Source organism: Triticum aestivum, chromosome 7D (genome assembly GCF_018294505.1).
Source record: "Triticum aestivum cultivar Chinese Spring chromosome 7D, IWGSC CS RefSeq v2.1, whole genome shotgun sequence".
Lineage (NCBI taxonomy): Eukaryota > Viridiplantae > Streptophyta > Magnoliopsida > Poales > Poaceae > Triticum > Triticum aestivum.
Genome location: NC_057814.1, coordinates 589,393,475 through 589,416,962, shown reverse-complemented (window position 1 = coordinate 589,416,962; position 23,488 = coordinate 589,393,475). Strand labels below are relative to the sequence as shown.

The 23,488-nt window shown below is 44.8% G+C and overlaps 1 long non-coding RNA gene across 6 annotated transcripts; it reads right to left on the bottom strand.

Annotated features, from left to right (window-relative positions):
• Positions 1 to 8,607: 8,607 nt before the first annotated feature.
• Positions 8,608 to 14,007, bottom strand: LOC123168347 (uncharacterized). Of its 6 annotated transcripts, none has more exons than XR_006484291.1 (6): positions 13,476 to 14,007; positions 13,326 to 13,377; positions 13,176 to 13,239; positions 11,470 to 11,623; positions 9,819 to 9,995; positions 8,608 to 9,716 (listed from the first exon to the last, which is right to left on the bottom strand). It is a non-coding gene; the product is annotated as an uncharacterized lncRNA (long non-coding RNA). The 6 variants fall into 6 exon arrangements; XR_006484293.1 differs by having other exon boundaries at positions 9,819 to 10,962; positions 13,180 to 13,239; XR_006484294.1 differs by having other exon boundaries at positions 9,819 to 10,716; positions 13,180 to 13,239.
• Between the last annotated feature and the right edge of the window lie 9,481 nt (positions 14,008 to 23,488).

The following is a 23,488-nucleotide window of genomic DNA, read 5'->3' as shown; positions in this document are numbered from 1 at the left end:
CAGATATTGTTGCTTCCGCTGACTCGTCTATGATCGAGCACTTGTATTCGAGCCCTCGAGGCCCCTGGCTTGTATTATAATGCTTGTATGACTTATTTATGTTGTAGAGTTGTGTTGAGATATCTTCCCGTGAGTCCCTGATCGTGATCGTACACATTTGCGTGCATGATTAGTGTACGGTCAAATCAGGGGCGTCACACCCACCCTCGTGGGTGCCTCGAGACTCTTCTGGCCCATCTCCGATACTCCGTGGGCTTCTTTTGGTCCAAAAACAATCTCCGTGAAATTTCAGGTCAATTGGACTCCGTTTGGTTTTCCTTTTCTGCGATACTAATAAACAAGGAAAAAACAGAAACTGGCACTAGGCTCTGGGTTAATAGGTTAGTCCCAAAGATCATATAAAATAGCATATAAATACATATAAAACATCCTAGATGGATAATATAATAGCATGGAACAATCAAAAATTATAGATACGTTGGAGACGTATCACGTAACGCCGCTGATCGACCACCACGTGGCAGGGACAAAACGGCAACTCAAGCCGAACACCAGCCCATACCACCTCGCCGTAAAGGTAGAGACACAACAGCCCGGGGATATACATATGACCTGCGGCAGGACCTGCAAAATAGAGCAGGCCGGACCAGATCGATCTACGGATCACGGGGGCTATCTAGCCGGACATGACAAGCACAACCACGTCCGGGCCGAAAACCGCAGACGGACTCCATCCGATCTACGTCGCGACTTGGCCCGATATAGAGGCGCCGCACACCCCCTCTGCTTCACTGATGAAGTAATGGAGCACGAATTCCCAGAAGAGTTTAAACCCGTGAATATCGAATCATATGATGGAACAACAAATCCCGCGGTATGGATTGAGGACTTTCTTATCCATATTCATATGGCCCGCGATGATGATCTTCGTGCCATCAAATACCTCCCGCTAAAGCTCAAAGGACCGGCTCAGCACTGGTTAAACAGCCTGCCTGAAAACTCCATTGGCAGCTGGGAGGACTTGGAAGACGCCTTCCGTGATAACTTCGAAGGTACATACGTCCGACCTCCGGACGCCGATGACTTAAGCCACATAGTTCAACAGCCCGGAGAGTCAGCCAGGAAATTCTGGACTAGGTTCCTAACTAAAAAGAACCAGATCGTCGACTGTCCAGATGCCGAAGCCCTAGCGGCCTTTAAGCATAGCATCTGCGACGAATGGCTCGCCCGACACCTCAGCCAAGAAAAGCCAAAGTCCATGGCAGCCCTCACGGCACTTATGACCCGCTTTTGCACGGGCGAAGATAGTTTGCTAGCCCATAGCAATAATAATGCAAGCGAACCTGGCACCTCTGAAGCCAGAAATAGCAACAGCAAGCCCCGATGCAACAGGCACAAGCGTTGAAGCAACGGTAACAATACCGATGACACGACGGTCAACGCCGGATTCAGTGGCTCCAAGTCCGGCCAGCGGAAGAAGCCATTTAAAAGAAACAATCCGGGATCATCCAGCTTGGACCGCATACTCGATCGTCCATGTCAGATCCACGGCACCCCCGATAAACCAGCTAATCATACCAACAGAAGTTGTTGGGTCTTTAAACAAGCCGGTAATTTAAATACCGAGAACAAGGAGAAGGGGTCGCAAAGTGAGGACGACGACGAAGAGCCCCGTCCGCCGAACACAGGAGGACAGAAGAAGTCCCCCCCTGGGTTAAAACGATGAACATGATATACGTTACCCATATCCCCAAGAGGGAGCGCAAACGCGCGCTCAGGACGTCTACGCGATAGAGCCAGTCGCCCCAAAATTCAACCCATGGTCGTCCTGCCCGATCACTTTCGATCGCAGGGACCATCTGACCAGTATCCGTCATGGCGGTTCAGCTGCACTGGTCCTTGATCCAATCATTGATGGATTCCACCTCACGCGAGTCCTCATGGACGGCGGCAGCAGCCTAAACCTGCTCTATCAGGATACTGTCCGCAAGATGGTCATCGATCCATCAAGGACCAAGCCCACAAAAACTACCTTTAAAGGAGTAATACCAGGTGTAGAGGCCCGCTGCACGGGCTCATTCACATTGGAAGTCGTCTTCGGATCCCCGGACAACTTCCGAAGCGAAGACTTGACCTTCGATATCGTCCCCTTCCGAAGTGGCTATCATGCACTGCTCGGACGAACTGCATTTGCTCGATTCAATGCGGTGCCACACTATGCTTATCTCAAACTCAAGATGCCCGGACCACGCGGTGTCATAACAGTCAATGGAAACACGGAACTCTCCCTTCGTACCGAGGAGCACACCGCGGCCCTGGCTGCAGAAGTACAGAGCGGCCTTATCAAGCAGAACTTTAATTCATCGGCCAAGCTCCTGGACACTGTCAAACGAGTCCGGACTACTCTGCAGCTTGACAGTCCATCTCGTCAGGAGTTCGACTAGCAATTCGGCCTCTGTCTCAGTCCAGACCAAATGGCAGCGTACGTACTGCGCGTACATAACTACGCACTCAAAATACCATGGGCATAGACGGAGGCGTAACTTTATTGTGGTCCATCATACGGCTTGATCTTCCCTGGACACACATACTTTCCCTTTTCTTTTTTATCCTTTTTCAGGTTTCTTTTCCACAGGCCCCTCACGACGGCCTGATCATTGATCCTTTCGAAGGATGGATATACCAAGGCGGCAAGTAGCATAGACATGTTGGGGAATCTCTAGGTGGTCTTCTTAACGATCACTCTACCTATTTTCAGGACCCGCACGCAGCTCCCCCTTGATCTCGGCATGTTAAATAGCCATGTTTCTTATCGCACTATTTGTACAAATACGCTTTGACGTATTAATCAAATTATAATGGAAACAGTTCGCGGCCCAACTTATGTGGCACTGGCTTACTACTTCATTGTACTTCGTTATTCTTATCGATTGCACCCGTACACTTTGGTACGCTTTAATTCGCCAGGGGCTTCATTGCGCTCCATACTACGGCAACAAAGTCCGAACACTTTTACAGTATAGCTCGGCACCCCGAATTGAGCATTATATGCACCGGCTCCGAATCATATCTTTGGTCAATAGTTGGTGGGTTGCCCGGCTCCTGTGCTTACTACCTTATGTTCCGTCCTATCGGCTAGGGTAGTAAAGGGAGAACTACTGCGATTGTGTTTCTGGTTTATCCGAGTAAACACCTCAGTAGAGAAAGCCGAAAACTGACTATCATGATGTGGCGAGAGCTAGTCAGCTATTCGGAGGTTAAAATCTCTTGCGATTTTTTCCGCATTACGCGACGGATCGGCATCTACCCGATCAGGTGTCTACAGCATCCTAGTCTGGATTAACAAATACTAACTAGGGGCTGCGCCTACATTTCTCTTGTCAAACTCCTATGGCTAAGTGAGGGTGATAAAGCCACATAGTCCGATTGCATAGTTCGTTGCGCTAAAGACCTCCTTCGAGGACCAAAATCTTGGATCAAGAGTGTTTAGGCTCAACCCAAACACCCCCGTACTACCTACATGGGGGCTGAAGACGACGATTGATCAAATCTCAGATTTACTAAAACGGCCGCACAGGAGGCAAAATTTTAAACAAACAACAAGCATTATATTACATATCAGCTTTGTTTCATAATACAGGACGGCATAACATGAATGTTTTCATTCAAAGATAATGTCTTCTGCACACTGGCCCTCACAATGTGGGATCCCTTCAGGACATCATCAAAATACCGCTCGGGCGTGCGGTGTTCCTTGCCCGCGGGCGGTCCCTCGGTCGCGAGCTTGACGGCGTCCATCTTCGCCCACTGCACCTTAACACGGGCCAAGGCCATCTGCGCACCTTCGATGGAGAGCGACCTCTTGATGGCATCAAGCCGAGGGCAGGCATCGATCAGCCGCTTCACGAGCCCGAAGTAGCTGCTGGGTATGGCTTCGGCAGGCCAGAGACGGATTATCAAATCCTTCATGGCCAATTCGGCCACCCTATGCAGTTCGGTCAGCTGTTTCAGCTGACCGCTATAGGGCACCGGATGCTCTGGCACAAGGTATTGCGACCAGAACAATTTCTCCGTGGAGCTCCCCTCTTTGGCTCAGAAGAACTGCGCAGCATTAGCAACACTGCGCGGCAGATCCGCAAACGCTCCTGGAGAACTCCAAATCCGGGTTAGTAAGAGGTACCTTTTCTTCACATACTTGCTCTGCATAATAAAGGCCTTACCCGCCGTGATTTTCTTGGCCTCCTGGATTTCCTGGAGGGCGCCCAGGGCTTCAATCCGGGCGTCTTGTGCGCTTTGGCAGGCCTTCGCAAGTTCGGACTCTTGGTCCGCAAACTTGCGCTCCAAGGACTCGCATTTCTTTAGAGCGTCCTGGAGCTCCTGTTGGACCTCCCCGACCCTTGCCTCGTGATTTTCATGAGCGGCTTGTTCCTTTGCCGCCCTCTTCTGGGCCTCAGCCAGCGCGTTCTTGAGGGTCTCCACCTCGGACGCCGCTCCTACAAAGTATCATGCTAACATGATCAACACAAACAATTCATATCTTTCTAGATCTGAATAGACCATTGCATACCTTGATTGTCCTCTAGCTGCTTTTTCAAATGGCCGAGCTCTTCCTTGACCCGCTCCAGACTCTGCTTTAGTTTGGAGACTTTGGCAGAATGGGAGGTCGCAGCAAGCATCGACGCGTGCTTATTCACATTGACATGTATGGTTAGTCTCCTGCGAAAATTATTTGATCCTCTGTCCGGCTTTTCTTTTCGAGCACCGGACAAAGTCTCAGGGCTACTGTCTGTACTATGACATTCTTTTTGCATAATTATGCCGCATACCTCAAAGCCCGTTAGAAGGCTGGTGCAGGCTTCGGTCAGTCCGCTCTTAACGGACTGAACCCTTTCAACCACCGTACCCATGAGGATACGGTGTTCCTCAACAATGGAAGCACTTTGCAGCGCTTCCAGAAGAGTATCCGGTGCCTCTCGGTGGATAGAAGTCACCGGCGGAATAGGTGCACCTCCTTCTTTTGAAGGAGGCTGCTTGCCTGATTCCGGAGCCGTATGGGCCTCCGGAATAGTATTCGGCTGGGTGCCGAATAGGATATGGCCCCCATCGCCAGTCTCCAGGGGGATTTGCTCCCCATGTGTCTGGCGGCCCAGGTATATCCTCTGGCGCCACCGGGACGGCCTCCTGTGCCTTCCCCCGAGCTGGGAGGGTCCTTCGGGACAACACTTCACATTCGTCCGTAGTCTTGGGGGAGAAGGCTGGCGGGGGCGACCCGCTGTCCATCACCTTGGGATCTAGCGAATTCCCCGAAGATGAGGATCGCTGGAGGTGGGAACAAGCCGGACTGCACTGCATGATTCAACATGTTAAAACCATGAAGTAAAAGAGCTGGATATATTTGTGCGCCAGTGCCTTTGAGTACTTCCGATTCGGCCAGGGGCTTATCTCTGGGGCGCCACTCTGAGCTGCTGTCAGTGTCCAACACGGAGTTATCCGCGAGGGAGGCTCTCCCCTTCTTGGATGCCTCTGCCTCTAGATGCGTGGAGGCCTCCCTTTTCTTCCTTCCCCCCTCAGGGGGAGAGTTGCTTTCATCCTCCTCCTCATCGTCCTCGGTGGGGGAGGAGTGGGTTTTGGCATCTTCGGACGCCACGTCTGAAGTGCCTTTACGGCGGAGGCCACTTCTGGTGTCCTTGGCCTTCTTCTCCGGCACCTGGTAGGGCGCCGGAACCAGCATCTTCGTCAGAAGAGGGATTGCTGGGTTTTCGGGCAGCGGAGCCGGACACTGAATCTGCTCCGCTTTCTTTGTCCAGCCCTGAAAAGACAGATAGGAAAGCTCAGACATCTTCCTTGAATGTACAGGTAAAGGATACACCTTGAAATATGAAAAACTTACCTGGCTGGCTGGGTGGGCCAGGTTGTACCCACGGTCCTCGGTCGTCTTCGGCCACGTCTCATTGGCCTTACAAAGCACCTTCCAGATGCCTTCGTGTGTAACGCCGAAGAACTGCTGCAGGGTCTGGTGCTCGGCCGGATCGAACTCCCACAAATGGCAAGTCCGGCTTTGGCAAGGAAGGATCCGGCAAAAAAGCATCACCTGGATCACATAACAAGCTTGATTTTCTTGTCCACCATGCTCCCGATGCGCGTCTGCAGCACGGCACCTCGTCCGACGACGCCCAGTCCAGGCCCTTCTCTAGCCAGGAGGTGAGCCGCATCAGGGCCCCGGATTTGAATTCGGGAGCCGCGGCCTAGGTGGTGTCGCGGGGCTCCGTGACATAGAACCACTGCTGCTGCCACCCTTTGACAGTCTCCACAAAGGTTCCTTTGGGCCACGTGCCGTTGGACATCTTGCTCACCATAGCTCCTTCGCACTCCGCGTGTTGCCCACCCACCACCTTTGGCTTCACATTGAAGGTCTTTATCCACAATCCGAAGTGGGGTGGGATGCGGAGGAAGGCCCCGCACACGACAATGAATGCCGAGATGTTGAGGAAGGAGTTTGGGGCCAGATCATGGAAATCTAGCCCGTAGTAGAACATGAGTCCGCGGACGAAGGGGTGGAGAGGAAACCCTAACCCGCGGACAAAGTGGGGAATGAACACCACCCTTTCGTGGGGCTTCGGGGTGGGGATGATCTGCCCCTTGACCAGAAGCCGATGGGTGATTTCCTGGGCCAAGTACCCCGCCTCCCGGAGCTTCGTGATGTCCTTCTCCATGACGGAGGAGACCATCCACTTGCCCTGCGCTCCGGATCCGCACATGGTCAGAGTGCTTTTTTGAGGCGGAAAGAATGGAAGCTTGGACGCTGGAGCTCGAGAATGAGTGGGCAAAGAGAAAGAAGGCGTGGGTGAAAGAGTGAATCCTTATCTCTTTATAAAGGCAGGGAATATCAAGCGCCTCCCCATTCGCCTTAAAACTCTCCTATTCCCCAAGGGCCGTGCAGGCGGCGCGGTTGGATTACCCACGCCCGTATGGATGAGAATCCCGCAATAAGGGGACACGATCTCTGCTTTGACAAGACGTGCTAATGAAAACCACATCTCGAAACATGGAGCGGGAGGCTAAAAAAAGGGTTCAAAATAATGACCGGACAGAGACGTGGTGTCTCACTACAGAAGATGTCAGTAGATGGGACTTGTTAAATATAACAATCTTTGCGGAGCTTGTTTTGCAGAGCCAGACACGTTCTCTGTATTCGAAGACTACTTTGGAGTATTCGGAAGAGGAACCCGCCTTGCAATGCCGAAGACGATCTGCGCGCCGGACACATCGCCATTAAAGCCTGGTTTAGGGGCTACTGAGGGAGTCCTGGATTAAGGGGTCCTCAGACGTCCGGCCTATGTGACGTGGGCCGGACTGATGGGCCAGGAAGATACAAGACAGGAGACTTCCTCCCGTGTCCGGATGGGACTCTCCTTTGCGTGGATGGCAAGCTTGGCATTTCGATATGAAGATTCCTTCCTCTGTAAACCGACTTTGTATAACCCTAGGCCCCTCCGGTATCTATATAAACCGGAGGGTTTAGTCCGTAGAGGCAATCACAATCATACAGGCTAGACATCCAGGGTTTAGCTATTACGATTTCATGGTAGATCAACTCATGTAATCCTCATATTCATCAAGATCAATTAAGTAGGAAGTAGGGTATTACCTCCATCAAGAGGGCCCGAACCTGGGTAAACATCGTGTCCCCCGTCTCCTGTTACCATCGACCTTAGACGCACAGTTCGGGACCCCCTACCCGAGATCCGCCAGTTTTGACACCAACAGCAGGTAGGGGAGATAACAAAGTTGGATAAGGAATTCCCTCAGTTTTAGCTCTCTGACACACAACACAAGACTGCACCAGTTCCATCATAAATTGCTTCATGCCAGCCCACCAAAAGAGAGATTGAATTCTTTTATAAGTGGCAGGAAACCTAGAGTGTCCTCCAACAGGGCTACTATGGAAAGCTGTAATTTTTTGGCTTGTAACTCAATATTATCGGCAATCCAAATAGCATTTTTATATCAGATTAGCCCATTTCTTAACTGAAAAATTACTTTAGAATTTGGGTCCACTGTGAACTGTTGCAACAACTCAGTGGACTTGTCATCCAACTTATAGTTGTCAGCAATTTCAACAAGCCAGGTGGGATGTGAGATGGACAACACTTTAGAATGATCATGAGGTCTTCTAGGCAAGGTATCATCAGTTGTATTATCAGATCCCTTCTAATAGACAATCTCATAATTAAAACCCAACTATTTAGTGAGTGCTTTCTATTTCCAAGGAGTGTGGAGCATTTGATCTTGAAAATGAGCCAAACTCTTCTGGTCAGTTTTGATGACAAACTTATGAACATGTAAGTAAGCTCTCCACTGCTCCATTACGAGTAAAATAGCCATATACTCCTTTTCATATACTGACAAAGCCCTACTCCTAGGGCCCGAAGCTTTACTAACATAAGCAAGTGGTTGACCTTGTTGCATAAGGACAACTCCAATTCATGTGTCACATGCATCTGTTTCAATAGTGAAAGGAAGATCAAAGCCGGGCAAAGCTAAAACAGGGGTAGAGACCAAAACTTGTTTGATGAAGTTTAATGCTTCTTAAGTGATGGAACTCCGCACAAAAATCGTTCCCTTTTTTAACAACTCAGTCAGAGGTTTACAAATCAGACCATATTGCTTAATGCATTTTCTGTAATATCCACTCAAACCAAGGAATCCTCCCACTTCTTTAACATTAGTAGGATGAGGCAAATTCTAAATAGTAACCACCTTACCAGGATCAATACAAACCCTTTCTGCACTGACAATGTGACTCAAATAAGCTATTTGTTACTAAGCAAATGCACATTTTTGGACATTTTGAATTTCCGAGAGTCTTTCTGAAGAATTCTCAAAACCTTCTCCACATGAGACAAATGTTCCTCAAAGTTTTTACTGAATATGAGGATATCATCAAAAAGCACCACATCACATACTCTTAGACAAGAAGACAATGAGTAATTCATGGCACCCTGGAAGGTGCCTGGTGCTCCAGAAAGGCCAAATGCTAAGACAGAAGTCTCAAAGTGCCCATTATGTGTCTGGAAGGTTGTTTTGTATTCCTCACTAGGTGCCAATCTTATTTGGTGATATCATGCCTTTAAGTCCAGCTTAGAAAACCATGCAACAGCTGTAATTCGTCCAATAATTCATCAACGATAGGAATGGGGCACTTACCCTTGACAGATATGGCATTTAGATGTCTATAATCTAGTACCATCCTCCAACCCCTTCTTTTTCTTGACCAGTATAACAGGAGGAGAAAAGAGACTATTGTTGTGTCTAATCATTCTAGTTTTAAGCAATTCAGCTACATGTTCCTCCAGTTTATCTTTAAGTTGTGGAGCAACCATATAGGGCCTGATAGATATTGGCCTGGCCCTGGTGACTAAGGGAATGACATGATCATATTGTCTTTTTGGTGGCAACCCTTCAGGTGGTTTAAATACTTCTTGGTATTTGTCTAAAATTTGTTGTAGTGGCTTTGCAACAGGTAGATGCATGTTCACATTCAGACAGGGTTGCTAAGGAAATACAAGTGGGAGCACATTCCTTAGGCAACAATTCTTGTAGTGTGACCTTTTTCCTTTGCAACTTAGAGCAATCCACTTTTCCTCCCAATCAAATTTCATAGGGTTGTGGTTGGCCGGCCAATCCAATCCTAGAATGCCATCATAAGATCCCAACTGTAATAAACAAAAGTCAGTGTCACAAGAGTGTCCAGAACAAGTCCATTGACACTTCTAAATGCTAGCAGTGCACATTAAATGAGAACCACCTGCAGTTACCTTCGTTGGTTGAATATCCTGAACATTTTGCAAGACACACGAAAGTTGTTGTCAATAAATGAATGGTACTCCTAGTTTCCACCAAGAATATAAAAGAGTGCCCTTGAATTTCCAAACCAGTTGTAATCTTGGGGTTGAACAATCTTTGCCTAAAGAAGCTACAGAAATGGACATTACCTGGAAAGAAACATGTTGATTGTGAGGACATTCAGAAAGGACAGGTGAAGAACATTGCACCGATTCAATCATTTCTTCCACACCATGGAGTTGAGCCATGAAGTTGAACTCCTAGCTTGCACGCATGATCCTTGAACCTTTCTCACCACAAGTAAAACAGAGGCCTTAGACTGCCTAAAATTTCTAAGAGCTTTCCAGTTATCTTCAACCATTAGGTCCACAGTGTACTGAGGAAGCTTTACTTCCCCAAGATTGAACACTATCTTGATGCACTTGGTATAGTTGTTGTTTTCCTATCTATACTACTATTAAAAGACCAAACATGCCCCACAAAGTGCACACGAGATAACCGCCCACGTCCGATCAAACCCACTTAGATGCATCCAACAGTCCACGTTACATCAAACAGATCTACGGTTCAAAACGAATGTTCTGCCAGCAGACTCCCCCGTTCAGGATGCTACACAGCCCCACCACGCCACGATCCTCCACGATCAACGCCGCCATCACGCCACGAACCTCACCTCGGCCAGCCGCCCCGCCGCCCTCGCCCCTGGTCTCCGCGACGTCCTCGACCCGCCTTGCTTCCCTACCTCCCCTCGCCCCGCCGTCCTCGCCACGCCGCCCTCGCCCTGTCCGCGACGTCCTCGACCCGGTGGACGTCCTCAACCCGACGCGCTGCCCTCTCTGCGGTGTCATCACCCCATGTGGGCAGCAGCATCTTGACATGCCAGTGCCACAGGTTAGATCAATTTAATTTGCATGTCTTATGATCCGACAAAAGACAAAGGAAATTGCTCTTTCAATCTGGCAGTCAGTAATTTGTACTGTGAAAATTGATACTTATAGTATATCATGAACAAACTGAGTTGACGAAGGGTTAAATAAGTGTTTTCACAAAAAGAACCATTGAGAATACAATATGGCATCCTCTCAGCGTAGTGGGATAAGTACTCCCTTTCAGGACCTGACAAACAACAACAATTCAGGTAAATACATATATCACCTACTCTTACCTACTTTGATCTTGTAAATCCAAAATATGCCATTGTCTCATAGGTCAAAAACCAGATCCAAAAGAGCTGAAGAGACAGAGGGAAAGGGAGAGGTATGCACTAAACAGGGATGCAATATTAAAGAAAAGACAGGAGGCAAGGGATCGTAAGAAAGCTACGGCTGCTATTCTAAATGGAATCAACACTCCATCTAAGCCACATGGGGCCATGTCGATTGGTTACTCCATTTTCTCTGTTTTTAACCATACATTTCATGAATCACAAGTAAATTCATGTTAATTAACTGTTCTTTTGGACAGGTTTTGACACTTTGGAGAGGCCTAGTGCGCAGTCTGCTGTCACCCAACAACGACACACACAAGCTGCGGAAGGTCATGTGTTCTCCTACATCCAACCATAATATCGGCGTTTGTGTGTCAACAACTGACATTGTACATACAATTATGATGCAGGCATACCTGTTGATGTGATAATGAGTGATCAGACTCCACCTCATGGTCCAAATTCATTAAGAACACCAGATGCCGCCATTTCTAACAAGGAAAATGTCAATAATATCGACTCTGCCATTGGGTCCTCCCAACTGACTGTGTTACCACCGCCACTTCAATCCTACAGAGGCAGCAGTTCATATGGTAATCAATTGCCGCTCATATTAACTACCATACAGAGTAAAAACAATTGTTGCTCATGTTGTCTTGTACCAAATTAACACTTATTGTACAGAAGCAAAACAAGCACTTAAGCGGCAGAGGGAAACCTAAGAAGGCACAAGACTATGTTGTTTCTCCACAAGGCACAGAACAAAACCTTCAGTGTCCTTGTAATGCTACATTATTGTTTTTGTGTTCATTATCATTAAATGTTATCATAGCCATCGTGACAGATTATGCCTGCACTGGCGATGATTGGTCCGTTAAAGAAAAAATCAGATCTGAACCAAGCAAAGAAAGAAATTTAGTGAGCATCGGCAACGCATTTCTGAAAAGAAGACATTTACTGTCTCTTCTATCTCCCGGAGAATGGGTTGGCGACGAAGTAAGTATATTAGGACAGGAAGATGCTATTTGAATAGGAGTATGTGTCATCTAATATACTATGTATACTTTTAATTGTAGGTCATAAATATGTACATAAATTGCATGTTTGCTACGGAGCATCTACAAGTAAGGTCAGGTGGAAGTGTGTTCTTAGAGAATGCATGCATCTCTAAGATGATGAAGATCGGTAGCTATCTGCCCTCAGATGACATGGATGCTGCACCAGCATGGGTATTAAACAGAGCCAAAGCATATCTGGAAAATGATATGGTTAGTCTTACTTTCCTACATATTTCTATGAATTACAGCGAGAACGACCGATTCGTCCACATACGAGTACAACTGAAATAATCATTTTCTTCAGATATACATTCCAATAAACATGGACGGCGTTCACTGGTACCTATGTGTTATAAATGCCAGAAAACATGTGTTCAAGTGCTCGACTCGCTAGGCCCATACATGAGCCGCAAGGACCTCACTGATACAGTTAGTACTTAGGCCTACTGCCCCATCTTTTCGAAGAAGTTTTTTTTCTTATTTCTCGCTTGTGATGCTTATACTTTATCCATTTGTTGGTACAATAGCTAGAAGGGCTGGAGGATTTATTCAAATATGCATCCAAGCACATGGAATTAAAATCCGATAAGTGGACTGATCTAGATGTTACAACATGGAAAAGAGAAGAATATATTAAGAGCAGTCTTCAGATGGATGGGTACGCCTCTTAATATAACTCAGAGCATTTATGCTTAACAGGGCACATTTGGTATGCTATTATGTTTATTTTATCACTGCATAGCATTCCTGAAGCACATTTGATCAAGAGATTTGGTATCCCAATGCAATTCTTTACCTTATTGTATGCCAATGCAATTGAAACAACACCTCTCATGAGATCTGGCCTAAATAATGGAGCTCAAGGCGATACAATTCATTGGGCTGCATATAAAAAATGCTTTACGGTTTTCAATCTTTTTTTTATGCAGTCATATGCCTACTTAGAGTAAGCAGTCACGCATTAACTTGTAGTATCAGCTATGCTAGCAATATTACAGGAGAATCAGAGTGTGTTCTGTTATACTATTAGGCAATGAGCATAGAGCAAGTGTTTCTCTCCACACCTACATAAATGTTATTTGGGTATAACTCCAAGCCTTATTTTCTTACTTCTCCATTTGTACCATTCTGCAATTGGAAGAAGCAATGTAAAAATATCATTCTACACACTTAAAGAGATCAAGAACACACACTGAAATTGCTATTAGCATTACCTATGGCTGTGATATAAATAGTGGGAACTATGAAGCAACCGCTTTGTGAGACCTGAAGAGTTATTGTCCATCATTTGGTCAGGAAGTGTGTTCTACTAAGTGTACAAACTGAATCTACATGATAAACAGAGGAATGGAGTCAAAGCCTACTTGAGGATAGATTCTGGCAACAGCGGCGACATAGAGATCAGGCTGATCCTGTAGAGCACGTACGCGAGCTGCGAACTCCTTCCCAGAGCGACTGTTTGAGCCAAGCACGGGGGGCGATGATTACGATGGGCACGTCGACGCACTCGATCTCAATCCAATTCGATATGCCTGCTCCGCATCTCGACCTCCTCTGGGGCAGTAGGATGGAGGCGGCAGAGTCGATCTAGGGAAGATCCGCGGGGTTGGCGGCGTGGCAAGGCCGCGGTGGTGAGAGAAGGGAGCGGGGCGAGGCCGTGCTGGGGATAAGGGCGGCGGGGCGAGGCCCTGGTGGGGATAGGAGGAGACGGGGCAAGGCCGTGGTGGTGGTGGTGGTGGTGGTGGTGTGGGTGGGTGGGGGCGCCGGGCGACGTCGTGGCGGCAGAGGATGCGGCCTGCTGCAGAGGAGGCGCCGAGTTACAGAGGAGGCGGCTGGAGGAGGAAGAAAGTGAGGAGTGGAGAGAGTCAGCCGCACCTACTCTCACTGGAGAGACCGAGAAAGTGGTGATGTGTGCGGTGAGAGTGAGACCGTGAGACACCATATCACTAGAGAGACTGAGAAAGCCAAGTGCGACGGGTTACATCCTGTTGCTCTTTCTTTTATTTTAACTGCTCCTTATTAGTGTTCCTTTGGTTGCTTTTTTTTCTTTTGCACTCTGGTTGCTTGGCCTAATTACGCCACCCATATTAAACGGATCACCGACCAAATGTATCGTGTCTCTTTTGTTTTGTTTTTTATATCTATGATCGACAACCCATTCGGTGAAGTAATAATTATATGGGTTCCTCTCAAAATAATTATGCATTGACAAATTCATTTTTTTATTGATAACCCTTTGTTCATTTGATTTATATAAAAAATATGCGTTCAGAAATTCATTTCTCTTAATCATAGCCCTTTTGGTCATTTGATTTATATTATATTATTGGCAAACGTTGTTCAATTCTTTTTTTATCGAGCGTGTCCGGAATGACAGTGTGGTTCAGTCATCATCATTCTATGATACTATTTTTTATTAATACTTTTGTTATTAATCATAACAAAATTTCTTTATCATCAAGGTCATCTTGTGGTCTCTGGATGTTAAATTACATGGAGTACTTCACAGGAGATAGTTTGTCCGACACTCCCGAACAGGTATATTTTGCATCGTATCATGATACTAATTATTTCGTGTTGTATCATTATTTAAAAACTAAGTCTTATTACTACTTCACTTTAGGTTCACATGACAGATTTTTGGTTTATATTTTGAAATATGAAGAGAATGAAGCTCTAAACAATATCCCAGTCGTAGAACGAAGCATCATAGATCGGATCAAAAGATGGACCTTCTAGAGAGGATCATCATCAAAAATAATGATTACTAGATAATGTTCCTTAGTTGTTATTTTAAGTATTTTTTGTAATAAGTAACAATTACAATACATTTATGTGATCGTTAATTTTATGTGAAGACATGTGTATTGGTCGTGTGTTACATGCGCGAGTTTTTTCATTTTTGTTTTTGGAATTTTGGGATCACAACATTTCAACAATGGAAGTCTTTCACAGGTCAAACAAGACCTATGACCTGATCTAAAATAAATTATTGCATTGAAATCATTGGGCGTGACACACATCTAAATGTTCTGGAAAAACACAAGACAAAGTTCATGTTTTTATTGTAGTTTATTAGGATACGTGCGTTGCACGTGCACGCTTACTAGTAATAACTAGAGTGAAGGGAGTTACTCCAGTGCCCAACTCTTCATGTAAGAGTGCCAATTCATAAGTTGCATCCAAATCCTTTGGTTTCTGCAAGGCCAATTGAACTCTAATAACTCGTTTTAATCCATCTAAGAACCTGGTTGTGCAGTGTAGTGGATAAGGGACTGTTTCATAAGCAATTAGCTGGTCATATAGATCTGCAAATCGGTCTACATAGTCCTCTACTGTTGATGTTTAGCAATATGGAAGAGCTTCCTAATGAACTGTTGGTGATGGTTCCTACCAAACCTATTATGCAATAAATGACAGAACTGCTCCCAACTCGCATTTGGTACTCTGCGTTGGACAGACTCCAGCCATCGCTGCAGCTCCTTCAGAATATGCTGACTCGAGAGATATCCGCGAATCCAGAGGAGTACCCCCAACGCATGAAGTAATCTTCCCAACAGTTCTGCCACAACCTGGGATTACTACCGTCAAATGAGACAATTCAATCCATGGACCAGGAACAAATCGGCCATGAGCATCTGAAACAAAATTTTCCTTAGGAACTGAACTTTCATAAATTTATGCCCACCAACGCCTCTTGCAGGTGATGGCACATATATATCTGCACCTCTTTCCTCTGTGTTCCTTTTCCTTACAAAATTTAGTAGAGAACAGCGCAGATCCACTAGATTGGTCAACAGTAGGTGTCCATGGTTCAGAAAATTGCACACCAGTACTTGGCCGATCTTCCTTGTTGAATTCCTGACGGATCTCGTTGGTGTAGAGACCGAGCTCCTCGCACGCGACATCGATCCGCTTGGTGATGACGCTTTCTAGCCTTGTAGAGTTTTCGTAGAGGAGCTTGCGAACCGCACAGATCTTGCCTTCCTGCTGCTCATGGTGGCGCTTGTCAAGATCTCCCGTGATGTCGACCTTGAGAAGTTTGAAGATAGTACACCCGTCTTGCGACAGATCCTCCATGATCTGCTCCTGGCGGCGCTCCTTGTACCTCGCCGGATGGCGATAATTTGGCAACTTTTTTCAAATTTGTGAACTTGTTTTCAAAATTGCTGAACTTTCTAAAATTAGATAAACTTTTTTTCAAAATCGGAGAATTTTTTAAAATATGCGATTTGCTTAAAATTGATGTTTTTTGAAGAAAAAATGATGAACTTTTTTTTTCAAGTTCATGAACATCCTTGGGAAATTTTGATGATTTGTTTTCGAATTCCTTTTTTTTTGTATATTTTTACAAATCCGTGAACATTTTTTATTTCCAGACTTTTTGTGAAATTTTTCTAAATAGTCAATAGTCGACGTGGGCCCTGATCATCGGTCAACAATGACCAGTCAACGGGGAACTGATTAAAACGAGTGAACCGGGGAAATAAAAAGCCACGCGAACCGAGACTTTCTTCTGTAACGAGCGATCAAGGGAACCAAACTAGCTCTCACACGTTTATTTGCGCCGTTCGAGATGGGAGGTGCGTGAGCGCCAGTTCTCCTAACCAAAGCAGAACGCGCCGACTAGGCCAAATCCCTAACTAAGGAGTACTCCTTTTAAAAATCACTCCCACATCCGCAGGTTTCGACAAGTAACGCACTGCACGCGACCTGGGAGTTTTCTCCTTTCTTATAAATTCGTTTATTCAAAACATTTTATATCTTAAATCATGCGCCCAATTCTCGCATCATTTTAACCGTTTGGTTCCTCGCGTCGAGATTTTTAAAACTAGACCTCATGTTGATAGGTTTCGACGAACTTCCTTTTCACAAAAAAAAAACAGACGAAAAAAGTCGAAAAGGGAGCACTTTTTTCCCTTTCCGAAGAGACACGACTATGCCTCTCGCGGAAAAAACATGTGTGCCTCCACGAAAAGCAAATACGTGCCGCGTAAGAAAAGCGCGCCTTTTTCCTTTCGGGGAGGCATGACAGTGCCTCGCCCGGAAGCAAATCTATGACTCCCAGAGAAGTAAATTTGTGCATCTCTCAAAAGAAAAAAAAACATTTTTTTCCGTTTCCGAGAGATACAACCATGCCGCTCGCAGAAGCAAATCCGTACCTCTACGAGAAGCAAATTTGTGCCTCTTGCGGGAAGAAAAAATGCACTTTTCCTTTCCAAGAGGCCTGACTATGCCTCTCACGGAACCAAATGCGTGCCTCCACGAGAAGTAAATCTATGCCTCTAATAGAAGAAAAAAATGTGTTGGTTTTCTTAACGAAAGGCAAGACTATGCCTCTCACGGAAGCAAATCCATGCCTCCATTAAAATGATTTTGTGCCTCTTGCGGAAGGAAAATAACATATTTTTTTCTCTTTTCAAGAGGCATGATTGTGCCTCTCGCAGAAGCAAATCTGTACCTCCACGAGAAGTAAATTTGTGTCTATCGCAAAAGAAAAAAAGAAAAAGTGTTTTTCCTCATAATTTTTTAAATCTTTTTTGTCCAAATCCTAGGGAAAACCGAAAAGCTGAAAAAACAAAAACAAATCATCTAAATGAAGAAAGCACATACAGAAAAAACTACAAAAATACAGCGGGAGCGCCCAGAGCGCGACTCATGGCGACGGCTGAGAGCGCGGCGTGCTTTCAGCCTACCAAAAATGACCCTTGCGGCGACTCCGAAAGAAGTCCCCCTTGACTAGTTTCTCTCCTGATTAGGAGCACTCTTCTTGACCCGTGCAGGTGGAAATGAGTAAACGCGCACCCTCCTCCACACTTTGAGCCGGCCCATCACTAGTGCCCCTGTTTTATTTCAATGCATTTTTTTTGGTTTTTATCTTCTTTTAGGAAAACATTTTGCTTTCATAAAGTTCTAAATTTAAAAACATTCATGAATTTCAATGTTTGCAAATCCGGGTTCTCTTTCCTTTTGGAAAAACAAAATGTTTGTAAAATAAAAATTTGCGACATCGAAGTGTTCATGAATTCAAAAAAGTCTCGTGAATTCCCAAAAAGTTCATGACTTGTTTTATATAGAATTTAGAAAATCATGCGTTTCAGAAAACGTTTGCAAATTCAAGTTATGTTCACGAATTTAATAAATGTTTTTGAGTTCAGAACAATTTCACGAATTCAAATAATTTACATGAATTTCGTATAAATGTTTGTGGGTTCAAAAAATGTTCACAAGTTTGAAATGTACAATGGTTAAATAAATGTTCATGAAAGCGAAAGAATTGCACCAATTTTAAAAAATGTTCATTAGTTAAAATAATCTCAAATAACATTTAAGCATGTCAAAACTTGATCATGAATTTAAAAGAAATCACTAAAATATGAATATTTGGAAATTTAAAAATTGTTTGCGATTGTAAGATATATTCATGATTTTAAAAAGTATGTCAAATTTCTAAAAAGGATTTGAATCCAAAAAAATAAAATGGAAAACCTGAAATGAAAAAAAATAGAAAGAAGTAAACAATTTTTTTTGCAGACACAGATTAACAGGCTGGCCAATTTCCGTGGGAAGGGTGTCATGTTTGGCACTATCCCCTGACCCGTGCGAGAAAATAAATTAACTTCATTGTCTGAAGCACATGGCTTTGCGCTCTAGTTAGCTGGCTGGCCAACTATGAATGTTTTGGAAGATTCTTCAGATCGATTCTGATTAGCTTTAGAAACTTTTGTGTGTCTTTTTTCTTTTTATTTTTATTTTTTATGTGTGCTTATTATTGGTTTTTAAAGCTTTATTTATAGTTTTTATATTTTTTGCCTTTTCTTATTTTTCAAATACAAAATTGAATTTTATTCAAATACACGTTCAGTATTTTTCAGATACACATTGAACATGACTTAGTACGTGTTGACCATTTTATTAGTATGTGTTAAACTTTTTCAGGTACACGTTCAATATTTTTCCAACACATGTTAAACAATTTTTAATACATGATGAACTTTTTTTAACACGCGTTGAACATTTTCATCAATTCAATTAATAGTTTTTAAATGTGCAAAACATTTGTTAAGTGTTAGACCATTTTAGTTTTGAATGGTTGTAAACTACTCATGATGTATAACAATAGTAAAATAGCTACGGATAAAACTCCACCGTGCGGCGAACAAAACAAGAGGGGAACAGGGATAGAACTATTCTCTTCACAATTATTAGATCTATGAAACCTAGACACGATGTAAGAACACTCATACAAGGGGAATTACAATTGGTAGGCTTTCAACACCGCCTTTTGGATGTATAAAAACTATTCATAATGGAGAGTAGATTTTCAAAACATCGGTGCATTGGAGGACTTTATTTTAAATAGTTCAAACATCACATTCAAAATTTTGAAAAGTCCTGAAAAGAATTCTACATGATCATATGGATGGACATTACACATGTGTAAAGTTTGGTGATGAAACAAGTAAACATGTGAGCTATACAAAAATGAAAAAATGGCGTTTTCTAAATAGTGAATAATACATGCATTGTTCATCTTTCCAAAATCAAGATTTTGTCGTTTGTGTGTAACTCCCATGGTTACTTATTTCATTACCAGAATTTGTGCATATGTAACATACATCCATACGAACATGTGGAATTAATTTTGGAACTTTTTGAAACTTCAAAATATCATTTTGGAACTATTGAAAATATAGGCTCCAATGCACCCGTCCAACAAAGTGGTTTTTGTTCATAATGTAACAATACTAACATATCAGTGGATAAAACCCCATTGCAAACGAACAAATAAAAAAGATGGAAACAATGCTGAACTACTTCTACATGACCATTGGATGTACAAAAAACTGCACGGGATGCAGAACACTAATATACCTGTAAAATGGGGATTGCAATAAGTTTTTTATTGGAGAATATTTACATCCATTAGAACGAAAATGAAGCAGGGTGTACCTCATCTTAAGGGGTAGCCTCGTGACGTTGTGGAGCTTACTGATGTAACTAGAGTGATTAATCACAAGCAAGAGAACTGTAGCACCCCAAAATACATGGCTATCAAGCGCCATTAAAACAAAGACGGGGATTCAAGATGGCAATATTCCTCGTGGGGATGGGTACCCGCGGGGATTTACCCATCATGGAGCAGGGATGAAGGACAAATTAGCCCCATGGGTATTGTCTGGTGGGTACCCGTTAGTCTTCGCGGGGCGGGGATGGTTATAAAATTTCCCCGTTGGGGACTTCATGGATACCCGAAAACTATGCCATTCGTACTACAAATGCAGAATATATAGATTAATACCTAGATATTTCACACAATTATTTTTCTCCACCTCTCCCAACAACCATGTCTTCTCCAATCTCACCTATCACAGTCAGCTCTGAAATCCCCATGGATACCCGACAGGTACCGGGTACCCGATATTAACAGTGATGGGGGGTGTTTTGTCCCCCACGAAGCTTCACGGGGATCGCGGGGATGGGGATTGGCGGGGATCGGGGCGGGGATGGTGGAGTCATCCCCGGTTATCCCCGTCCCCGTTGCCACCTTGAACGGGGATGAAGAGGGGAACAATCAGGAATATCGGGAAAAGGTTTAGTAGAGTGAATACTGACCCAATTTTTTTTACCAAATAACCATTTTAACCGAGCCGTATCTTACATTCTTAAGAAGTTGATCCCCACTACTACCAATTCTCTTCACATGCACACTATCCACGTCATCATCATGCCACATCAGCATTCAGTTTCCAAGCTGTACAATCTATCGGTCTAGACATTCATTAGGCTGGTCATAGTGGGGAGTAACTTAGACTAGTAACATGCATATGTTACTAGTCTATGTTACTACCTCTATAGTACATAGTATCATAGATTAGTATCATAGGTGGTCTCATTTGTTGCCATGCATGACACATAGTAGCATAACATTAATTATGTTACGGTATCTACCTATGTTACTATAACCATCTCTCTCTTCTTTAATTGCCTGCCACATAAGCAAGTTTGCGAGTCCCAAGTGCATGATACTACTTATGTTATCCCCACTATGGCCAGCCTTACTGGTGGTCATCGGATTGATGGTGACCTCTCTGTGTTCTTTTACCTCGATGCAATTAACCGGCACGCTCAGGTTCTTCTTTCGGTTTCCCGAGCATCACAATAAGGGGGTGTTTGGTTCAGAAGTCCTAGGACTTTTTCTAGTCCCAGGGACTAATCAAAAGTCTCTAGTAGAGTAAAGTCTCTCCCGTTTGGTTCCTAGGGACTTTTTAGGGACTTTTTCTAGTCTCTGGGACTAAAAAGTCCCTGAACCAAACACCCCCTAATTAATTTGGAAGCCCGAACTTGGCCTGCGCCCGTCTCCCCTTCCCCTCCTTGGACGCCGCATATGCTTCGCATTCTTCCCTCATCAACCGTGAACCGTCCCTTCCACTTCACCTCCCCTCCTATTTCTGCAATCCCCGCATCCTACCGCACCAAGGCACTGCACCTCCTGTTCCACGATTCCTGCAACTCAACGCCGCTGTCTCCTGATCTGATTGTAGGCATCATCCTCTCCGTCAAAGGAGTGATCAAGCGGCAATCTCCACACAGCAGAATCAGCATGTGTGCAGGCCATTCGTCTGCTCCGGGCCCTCCTCGCGTCGGCGACCTCAGACGCGGCGCTCTGACCTCTGACCTCAGACGCGATGCTCTGAACCTTCCTCGCTCTGGCGTCATCGGACGCACCAGATGCGGCCATGGCCACTGCGGCCCCACTTCTAGCGGGACGCTCTACTACATGCCTCCTCATGACGGCGGCCTCGGATGCACCAGCCATCCCCGCGCAGCCCACTGAGCCAGTGCACACGAGTTGCTCTGCTCCGGGATCTACTAACGCTGATGGCCTCAGATGCAGCAGACGCGGCCCGGTCCCTGCGGGATGAGTTCTGGAAGGAGAAGCTCGCTACGCCCTGCCTCCTAGCCGTCGCTATCAACGCCCGCAAGCACAACCTGAAGAAGAGCGTGATCATCTCTTCCTCATGATTGGCCCGTATCTTCATTCACTTATTAGCTGTTGTAGTTTTGGACTTCTTGTGGTGCTTTGGTTGATTAATCTTCTTTCATTTTTGTTGGATTTCTGTGGTTAGCACAGGTCTGATGAAGATCGATATCAATGGTGAGCTTGGGCCTCTGCTCTGTTCTGGTGTGCTTGCTTCGTGATTGGCTTGATTTGGTGTTGTGATGTGGTATTCGTATGTTTCTAGGCACTTGAAGATAGGTCCGAGGTGGTTGCTAGCTTCAACTGGGCGAGGACGGCGACCTACGGACTACGGCAAGGATTCTTCTGCACTTGAAGGTCATGTACCCCTGTTGTTCTCAAGTAGATTTTTTCCTGTGCATCCTTACATGCTACAGGCACACACACTGTTCCTATACATTGCTACTTTCTGCATATTTGTGTGCTTGATTAATATCTAAACTAAATTTTGTTCGACAGTCATTGCCCAGTCCCAGATGCTCATGTTTCCGTGTGTTGTTTCTTTGAGAGGATATTGTTCTTCAAATATGTAAGGGTCTGACAGTGAATTAGTGCTTCTTGATGTGCAACCTAACCTACTTCCCAAATTCATATATAACCATCTGGCAGGTTTGGTATCTACGAGCCCCATGCCTTACCAAAGTTATGATTATATTTGCATTACACATGCATTTTGCATTTAATTGTACTATTCGCTCATTCTAGATGGACCAAACGTCGACCAAGGTGACTACAGAGAGTTAAACCCTTTTTTCCTTGCTGTTCTCCGAAGAGTTGAAGCAGCAGCAGTTCACTAATAGTACGTGAAAGTGGTGTTCATCTACTGATGGAGGGGTTGTAGGCCGGCCCAGCTAAGCGCGGCATGCCAAACCATACTGACAGCCGCATAGCCGAAGAATGAATGGTCAGCGTCTTCGTCATGCCCGCTACAAAATGCACAACTATCATTGTGACGTAGCCTCTCCTTGCAAGATGATCAGTCGTCCGAATTCACCTGCGAACTAACAGCCATAGGGAGATTTTATATTTGAGAGGAGCCCAGGTCTTCCAAATGCCCTCCCCACATTGAAAGAAAATGGCAGGAGCGAACAGTGATTGAAGAACTAACTTTTTATAATAGTGACCCATCTGCTTTTTATACCTCTTGATACCACTAGGCACTAGATACTGCTATGATTATTTGAATGCCCTCTTAGTACTAACTTTGTTTGGCTCAATTGTTGTTGATGGTCAGAAAATCTTCATTTTTTTCAGTTTCTACTCTACTGTAGTTATGTTCTGAAGATTTAATTGGCGCTACTTTATAACAGGAACATTGTATACCCTGACATCAACTCTTTGTTCAGTGTAGATTAG